The sequence below is a fragment of the Notamacropus eugenii genome, chromosome 4 (genome assembly GCF_028372415.1).
Source record: "Notamacropus eugenii isolate mMacEug1 chromosome 4, mMacEug1.pri_v2, whole genome shotgun sequence".
Taxonomy (NCBI): domain Eukaryota; kingdom Metazoa; phylum Chordata; class Mammalia; order Diprotodontia; family Macropodidae; genus Notamacropus; species Notamacropus eugenii.
The window spans coordinates 94,448,297-94,456,777 of NC_092875.1; the positions used below are offsets into that span (position 1 = coordinate 94,448,297).

The 8,481-nt window shown below is 45.8% G+C and overlaps 1 pseudogene; it reads right to left on the bottom strand.

Moving 5' to 3' along the window:
• Positions 1–4,571: 4,571 nt before the first annotated feature.
• On the bottom strand, positions 4,572–7,393 carry LOC140502280 (kinesin light chain 2 pseudogene; annotated as a pseudogene).
• Positions 7,394–8,481: the final 1,088 nt, after the last annotated feature.

Below are 8,481 nucleotides of genomic sequence, written 5' to 3' on the forward strand. Positions count from 1 at the left end.
ATATCTCTGGAAGTAATGCATTTCAGCCAAGTTAGACCTAATCAATAAATACTTATGAAGTACCTGTTATTCACACAGTGATGAGAGAGGCACTGGGGATACAAAGACAAAACTGAAACAGTGCTTAACCTCAAGGAGCTTACCTTCTACTGGAAGTATGCAATATATACACAGATAAGGAAGTCTAAGATAATTTCAAGAAGAAAGAATAACTGAGGGGTTCCAGATCCTCTGGACCTAGGAGCTGGCACCTGAGCTAAGGCACCTACCTAAAAGTTGGCACACTAGATAGAATGCTGGGCCAGGAGGCAGGAAGAGCTGGTTTCAAATTCTGCCTCTGCTACTTACTAACTGTGTGACCCTGGGCAAGTCACTTCACCTCTGTCTACCTCAGTTTCTTTAACTACAAAATAGGAATGATAACGTCACCTACCTCCCAGGGATGTTATAAAGATTAAATAAGATGATATTTCTAAAGCTCTTAGCACAGGGTCTGGCACAGAGTAGGTACTTAATAAATATTTGTTTGTTTCCTTCCTTCATAGTCAAAAATATATAATGCATGTTAAGGTTCACAGAACACTTGCTGCACATTTCATCATTTAACCTCACTATACCTAGAGAGGTGGATTCTACAGGTATTTTTATCAGTGAGGTAAGTGTAATTAGGATCATGGATTCAGAACTGAAAGGATAACCAGTCAATGAGCATTTATTAAGCTCCTACTATGTGCCAGGCACTGGGGATACAAAGAAAGGATAGCCTCTACTCTGGATGAATTCACAGTCTAATGGAGGAGATGGCACACAAACACATATGTACAAACAAGAGATTAATTGGATAAATTGGGGGTAGTTATAGAGGGAAGGCACTGTGATTAAGGAGGACTGGGAAAAGTTTCTTGCAGAAGGTGGTACTTCAGGTGGAAGGGACCTCAGAGGTCATGGTGTTGAGCCATTTACTTTTGCAGATTAAGAAGCAAAGGTTCCTTAGAACCAATTGCCTAGAAAGTATATGTGGCCCAATTCAAACTCAGGTATCCCTGACTCCAATTTCAGCCACTAGGCACTGGGCCTGGAGTCAGGGAGATCTGAGTTCAAATCTGATCCTAGACACTTACTAGCTGAGTGACCCTGGGCAAGTGACTTAACCCAGTTTGCCTTGTCTCCTCATCTGGAAAATAATCTGGAGAAGGAAACAGCAAACCACTCCAGTATCTATGCCAAAAAAGCAAACAAACCACAAAATAAAACAAAATGATGTCACAAAAAATTGGACATGGTTGAAACAACTGAACAACGACAATGCACTATATCTAAATAACAACAGCCAACATATCACACTCAAGTTTTGCCAAGAGTTTTGTACATATTCTCACATCTGATCATCTTATATTTGTTATCCTGTAACTCTTTGGATTCTTAGTCATTTTTCTTTTCTGTTCTACAGCTCCATTCCATTCCATTCAAAACATTTATTAAGTTCCTACTGTATACAAGGCATGCTAGGCACTAAAGTGACAAAGACACAAACGAAAGGGTCCCTACCCACAGGAGAAGCACTCTATCGATTCTGCCATGCTACTGGGCCGCACAATGGATAGAACACTAGGTCTGGAGTCAGGAAGAGCTAAGTTGAAGTCAATCCTAGGAAAGTCATTTAATCTCCGTCTCAGATTCCTAAACAGTAAAATGGGGATGATAATAGTAGCCCTTCCTCCCAGGTTATTGTGAGGATCAAATATGACCATTTGTAAAGCACTTAGCATGAAGTAGGCATTTAATAAATGTTTATTTCCTTCCCCTCCCTTTCTCTCTCAGATGGTAATAACTGTATGTCTATAGAGCTTTTAAGTCTGCGAAGCACTTTACAAAGACAATTTCATCTGATTCTTAAGAAACCAGAAATAAAATTGTCCCCATTTCATAAAACAGGAAACTGAGACTCACATGGATTAAGTGACTAGCCTCTGTCCACAGGGCCAGAAAATGTCAGAGGCAACCTTCAAACCTGGATCTCTCCTGATTCCAAGTCACCCTGTCCACTTTGTTAGGCTGGCTGCCCAACATTTTTACATCTCTGTTCTACTTTAGGCCAAATTAAACCTGCTTATGTCTAAAAACCTTCAGTTTTTACAACCTGCTAGGAAACAACCAAAGAGAAACATGTTCTGCTGTGGAATGAATATTGGAAAATGTGTTTTTTGTGTGTGTTTTCCTAAATAGAAGCTGAATGATTTCTCAGTAGTGTTTGGTTAAGTCCTGGCATTTTCTTTCCTTCTGTCTACAGTGCCAAGTAAATACAACCCTTACTTCACATTAATGTTTTATAATTCATATATTACTTGGTCACAAAGTAACAACCTGGCATTAGACTGTAACCTCCTTGAGGGTGGGGATTGTCTGTCTCTTTTTGTACCCCCAGCACTTAGCACAGTTCCTGGCACATTGTTGTTATCCTTTGGTTTTTTCCAACTCTTTGTAACTCCTTATAAGGATTTCTTGGCAAAGATCCTGGAATGGTTTGCCATTTCCTTCTCTAGTTCATTTTACAGATGAGAAAACTCAGGCAAACAGATCAAGTGACTTGTCCAGAGTCACACAGCTAGTAACTGTCTGAGGCCAGATATCAGGCCTGATGGTCTATCCACTGAGCCATCTCCCTGCCCAAATACAAATTATTTATAACATAAATCCAAAGTAATATTGGAAGGGGAATGGGGACGGTGGGGTGTGTGTGTGTTGAGGGAGAGGTGGGAGAACATGAAAGATTTCCTGTCAGAGGCAGGCCTTAAAGAGCATGTTGGATCCTAGGCGTGCTAAGAATGCAGGTCAGAAGGGAGGGACAGGAGAGGTCTGAACGTTGTGTCTGGGGGAAGAACAGATACGTTTAGAAGAAACACAGAATATATGAGCAGGCATAATGTACAACAAGCCTGGAAAGGCAGGTGTCTGGAGCTAGATTGTGAGGTGCTTTAAACGCAAACCAGTGGACTTTGTATTTTTAAAAGGCACTTTGTAAACTATAAAATGCTATATAAAGGTCAGCTATTATTATTTCTATAAATATGCGATTTAAAAAAAAAAAAGCCCTGCTGAATAAGTGGAGTTTTGTTGTTGCTTTAAATACCTTGGGGCCACTTTTCCCCTAGAACTACATGCCTTTTGCTTTATAGTGAAAGTTCATGGAAAATTCAGGCTCAAAAAGTTCCGTTTGGGGAACAGATCCACTTCTTTAAAGGTTGTCTGTGAGGCAAAACTCACCTGAATGCAATAAAGAAAAAGTGACGTGTTGACCAGTTTCCCGTAACTCAGCACAATTCCAAAAGCCTGACAGTAAAAAACAACAGACGTGTAGATAAAGAAGCCTTTAAAAAAATGGCAAAACAATTCCATCCAGAGTTGTAACTAGTCCAGGACAATGGAACTTTGTTTCGGGGCACCAAAATTTAGAGGGCATAAAAGTTTTTAATGCTGACATTTAAAAGATTACATATGTTCATTTGTTACGTTTACATTTTGGAGCTTTCACTCTTTTATGGCCACATAGGAACAATTGAATTTAATAGCTAGATAGCAAGAATTAAATTTAAATTAAATATAATTTAAGTTAAAATAGGAAGCTAATGATGCTTCCCCACCTTCCATTAGCCACATGTCAGCTGAGCACCTCCTAGGCCTATCCCTGTGCTGTTCCCTCCATACACACACCCCAGGGTATCCAGGGTCCTTTGGTGTTCCAGTGTCTCTGTCTCTCTGTCTCTCTGTCTCTGTCTGTCTCTGTCTGTCTGTCTGTCTGTCTGTCTGTCTGTCTGTCTCTCTCTCTCTCTCTCTCTCTCTCTCTCTCTAGCTGTCTATCTCTCTATGGGAACATGTCCCAATTTGCAGTGGCTCAAAAGAAACATGAGATGTACAAATTTAGTATTTCTTCCTTCCTCAGTGGAATTTGTTTTCACTATTTCTTACTTTTTTTCAAATCATGAATTACGAAGTTGATTCATGTTGCATATTTCTCCATTGAGTTTGATATATTTCTACACCAAACTCTATGCATGCTTTTTTCAATACACCTTTATTTCTTTCATTTAAGAGTGAGGTTCATCTGATGCCCATCCTTTTCAATGTTCTTACTTTAACATGTCCTGGTTATGAGAAATAGTCAGTTCTATTCCCCTTTGCCTTCTTTCTATACCGGTGTTTTCCTTTTACCTGTCCTTCTCATTCCCGTCTTAAAACCCTCAGAAGGGAACTATTCCATATATAGGTCCTCTTTTTTTTTTTTTTTAATTCCCTCAATGTGTTTTATTTAACTTCGTTTGAGGCAACTGGATGGTGCAATGGATAGAGCAATGGGCCTGCAGTTAGGAAAACTTGAATTCAAATATAAACTTAGATATTTAATAGCTATATGACCCTGAGCAAGTCATTTAACTTCTGTTTGCCTCAGTTTCCTCAACTATAAAATGAGGCTCATTATAGGCTCTACCTCCTAGGGTTGTCATGAGGATCAGATGAGATGCATTTGCTTTTTTGTTCTGTTTTGTTTTTATTTCTTTATTTCTACAGCCACATTTGAACAAAGCACATGGGTTCCCCGGCCCCCTCCCCCAGCTACAAGGAGGGGACTGCAGCCCCCTCCCTCTGAGCCTGAGGGGGAGAACTGGGAGCAGCAGGAGTACTGAGAATGGCTCAGCAGGTGGTATCTGGGGAAGGGGCAGCAGGGAAGGGCTAGGAAGTCCCTGGAATGTGACTCCAGGGACATGTTTTTAAGGCCTGGGATCAACAAAGAAGGGAAAAGTAAAAAAACCAAAACAAAAAAATGGTGTCAGCTATTATTGATGGGGGACATGGCGCCTCAGGGCTTCAGGGGGTGAGAAAGCAGGCTCTCATCATGTGGCAACGACCGTGGGGGCCGATTTCTGCACTTGTGTGTGTCCAAGACCTTGTCTGCAAGGGTTTAAGACCTGGGTAGCATCCCAAGAAAGGGGAAGGGTGAAGGGTACCACTGACAGGGTATGGGGAAGGGAGTGGCCAATAACTTATTTCTCTATATACAGAAACAGAGGCCTGGGGAAGGGGTAGGGCTGGGGGGGAGACGTTCCTAGTGTTGTCTTTCCTCAAGGCCAGGTGGCCAGGCCGACTCTGGGAAGTGTGGCCAGGGCCCTGAGGAGGCTCCAGGGGCCTGCTCTTCACTTTCCTGGCTTCCACTGGGAGGAAGGTAAGGGAAATAAATACAGAGGGTGGAGATCCTGGCTCCTCTCTGCACTGTCCCCAAGGTGACGCTTCTTGGCTTTGTGACTAACAGTGCTATACAAAGTGGGGAGCAGGGGAATAGGCCTTGAGCTGCTAAGCCTGAAATGTCAGAGGGAGAGGTGACCCTGAGATCGAACAAAAAACAATGGGGGAGGGGGGCTGTGGCAAACAACCTTGGGGGAAGGTGGCTGAAGCAGGGCAGGAGGAAAGCTGAGGTCAGATCTTCCCCTGTACCCCACCCTCCCATCCTCGTGGGACGTGACAAGCAGCCGAGGGGGGCCCAGCAGCTGGGGAGGGGGTAGGCCCGCCCAACGCTCCCTCTTAGCCAATGAGAGAGCTCCAGTGAGAGAAGTCAAGAGAGCTGGAGCTGAGCCTGAGACTGTCAGACAGGTTGGCATGGGACTGGCTGGCCTGTTCTGCACTCCTGTGGAGGAAGTTGCGGGAGCTGGCTCGCTTCATCGGGGGACTGAGAGGCTCTGGGGGGCCGCCCCCCTGCAGCTTCTTCACCAGCGTCTCATCGCTGCGCTGTAGGGCATCTCGGAGCTTCCCCAAAGAGCCGCTTCTCCAGAGAACCGCTGCCATCCCCAGACCACTCAACCGTGGGCCCCAGATCCTCGGGCTCCGGGTCAGCCCGAGACCCTGTGCCGCCAGCGTTCTCTTGGCCAGTGCGTGGTCCCCTGGCCCGCCGCCATCTTTCAACAGCTCCACCACCTTGGTCTGGCTCATGGCGTCCAGGCCCTACTTCCGAGTGCGACTGGCACAGTCTTCCAGGGTACGAGCAGCCTCCATCTTCTTCTGCAGGCGGTAGAGAACCCCGAGGCTCCGAAGTGTGGTGTTCACCGTGGGGCTGTCCACTTTACATGTCTTGTACCATATTCTGCCATATTCTCCATAGGAGTATCTCGTGGATTCTCCTTGCTCTCCTCCAGATTTTCAGGGTGCATCCAGAAGGGCTTATTATCTCCATTGACTGAGCCAGACTCCATCTCATGAACATGAGTCAGGATCTCCTTATACAGGGTTTCTGTGTCTTCGTATTTCCCCTGCTTCAGATAGCAAGAGGCCAAGTTATTCTTCCTCTTGGCCACGTTGGGGTCGTCAGGACCCAACCGAGCCTCCTCGATCTCCAGAGCACACCGGTATTAGTACTCTACTTCCTCGGCCTTGCCCTAGTTCTGACAGAGCAGGGCCAGGTTATTCAGATGTTTGGCCACATCTGGGTGGAACTTGCCCAGCACCTTCTCTTGGATCTCCAGGGCTCGTTTGCACAAGGGTTCTGTTTCTCTGTACTTGCCCCTTCTGCCGCACAGAACCGCCAGGTTGTACAAGATAGTTGCCACAGCGGGATGATCGTCTCCCAAAGTCTTCTCTCGTATGTCTAGAGCATCACTGAGCAGGTAGGCGGTTTCTTTGTATACGTTCTAATCCCGGTGTACAAGAGCCAAGATGTTCAGCATGGTGGCCACGTCGGAGTGGTCATACCCTGAGGTCTTCTCCAGGTCCTGTTTACAGAGGGGGACAAGCGACCTCGTAGCAAACCCTGGGAGGCGTACTGAATCACCAGATTGTGCAAGGTCCAAAGCCGGGCCGGAATCGCATAGCCTCGGTGCTGGGCACCCGTATCTCCTCCCCTAGAGCCCTCAGTTGGGTTCTCCTCGTTGGGAGAAGGGTCCTCGTCCAATTTCTGGATCTGGCTCACCAACAACTGGCGCTGCTTCTCCTCCAGGTGGATGGACCACGGCCTGGTTAGTGCGCTGCAGTTTCTGCTGGGTCCCGGCCAGCTCCTCCCGGAACCACTGGTTCTTCTGCACTAAGCGGCACACCTGAACCCGGAGCTTCTGCTTCTCTGACTCCATAGCCCTAAGGTGGCCCGATAGGGCCAGGATCACCTGAGCCTCCCCAAGTCCCCGTTCGATGGCCTCCAGGGATCGGCGCAGGAGCCCCGAGCATTCCTGTGCCCGGCCACATTCTCCAGCAGGAAGGCCAGCAGGGCCCGGTGCTCGCCCCTCAGGGTCTCCAGTCCCTGGATGACGGCGTTGGTGCCTGGCACGATCTCATGCTGACTGGGCTTCTCCTCCAGGGACATCACCAGAGTGGCGATGACTGAAGGGTTCGGATTTGGGGGGAGGCCCCTGCGCATCTCTGCCCCAGCCCCAGCTCTGGTCCGGCCTCCTCGGCCTTGACTGTCCTGCACAGCACGTGCAGCCTCCACTGCCACCTCTCACTGCAGCCCCCAGCACCCACGCCGCGGCGGGCCTTACAGGGGAGGGTAGATGAGATATATTTGTAAAGCTCTTAATACAGTGCCTGGCACATAGGAGCACTTAAAAAGTGCTTGTTTCATTCAGGCATTTGTTTGTCCCTTCCTTCCTTCACTAGAAGCCCTGTTTAAAGGCTATCTCCTTTAAGAAGCTAAAAGTTCTCTATTTTCCTTCTGAAATGCCATAACATTTGTTTCTGTCCTTTCCATGTGTCGTATCATAGATATCAGTGCATTTAGGTTATTTACCTTGCTAGGGTGTAAACTGAGGGCAGAGACAAGCACATAGCACATTTAATAGATGCTGAAAATAGGTATGAAAAAAAGATAACAAATAATTCACCTTTAAAAGGGATTTTAATATCAACCAAATTGATATAGCTTTTGCCCTTAAGGAGAGCATTACATTCTAAGTTAGGAAGCAGATGAGATCAGGGCACATATACTAGATAGGCTGATAAATATAGATTCTGTGTGTATTGTGTGGGGGAGAAGAGTATTTGGTTCCCTATCCATCAGTTAGTTAATACAATAACAAAAAGTAAGGGGCAGATGGCAAAGGAATGAAAAATTAGCATGTTAGTGAAGTTCAAAGATTCATTAAAACCAAGTTATTTCTTTACAATGTGTGAAAGAATGTCTGATGAATTGGAAGGAAAGCTTGGAATTGTCTAACTGAAGACCAGCCACTACTCTGAAGACTTTTCAATAGCCAATCCTGCCAGCCCTGAAGACATTCAAAAAATTCAAGGCAATAGAGGCAAGAAGCAGAAGGTGACCTCTTTACCAATACCAGATGGAGAATGGAGGAGGTGGGTAGGAGATGGTTTCCTGCAACATCAGTCATGAAAGTGCATTGAGTTGCTCAGTAGGAGGATATTCTAGAGAGTTTGAGGCAGCTGAAACAACCAAACAAAAAGTAAAGACCCATACTTTCTACAGAAATAGGCACAAAGAAGATCAGAATT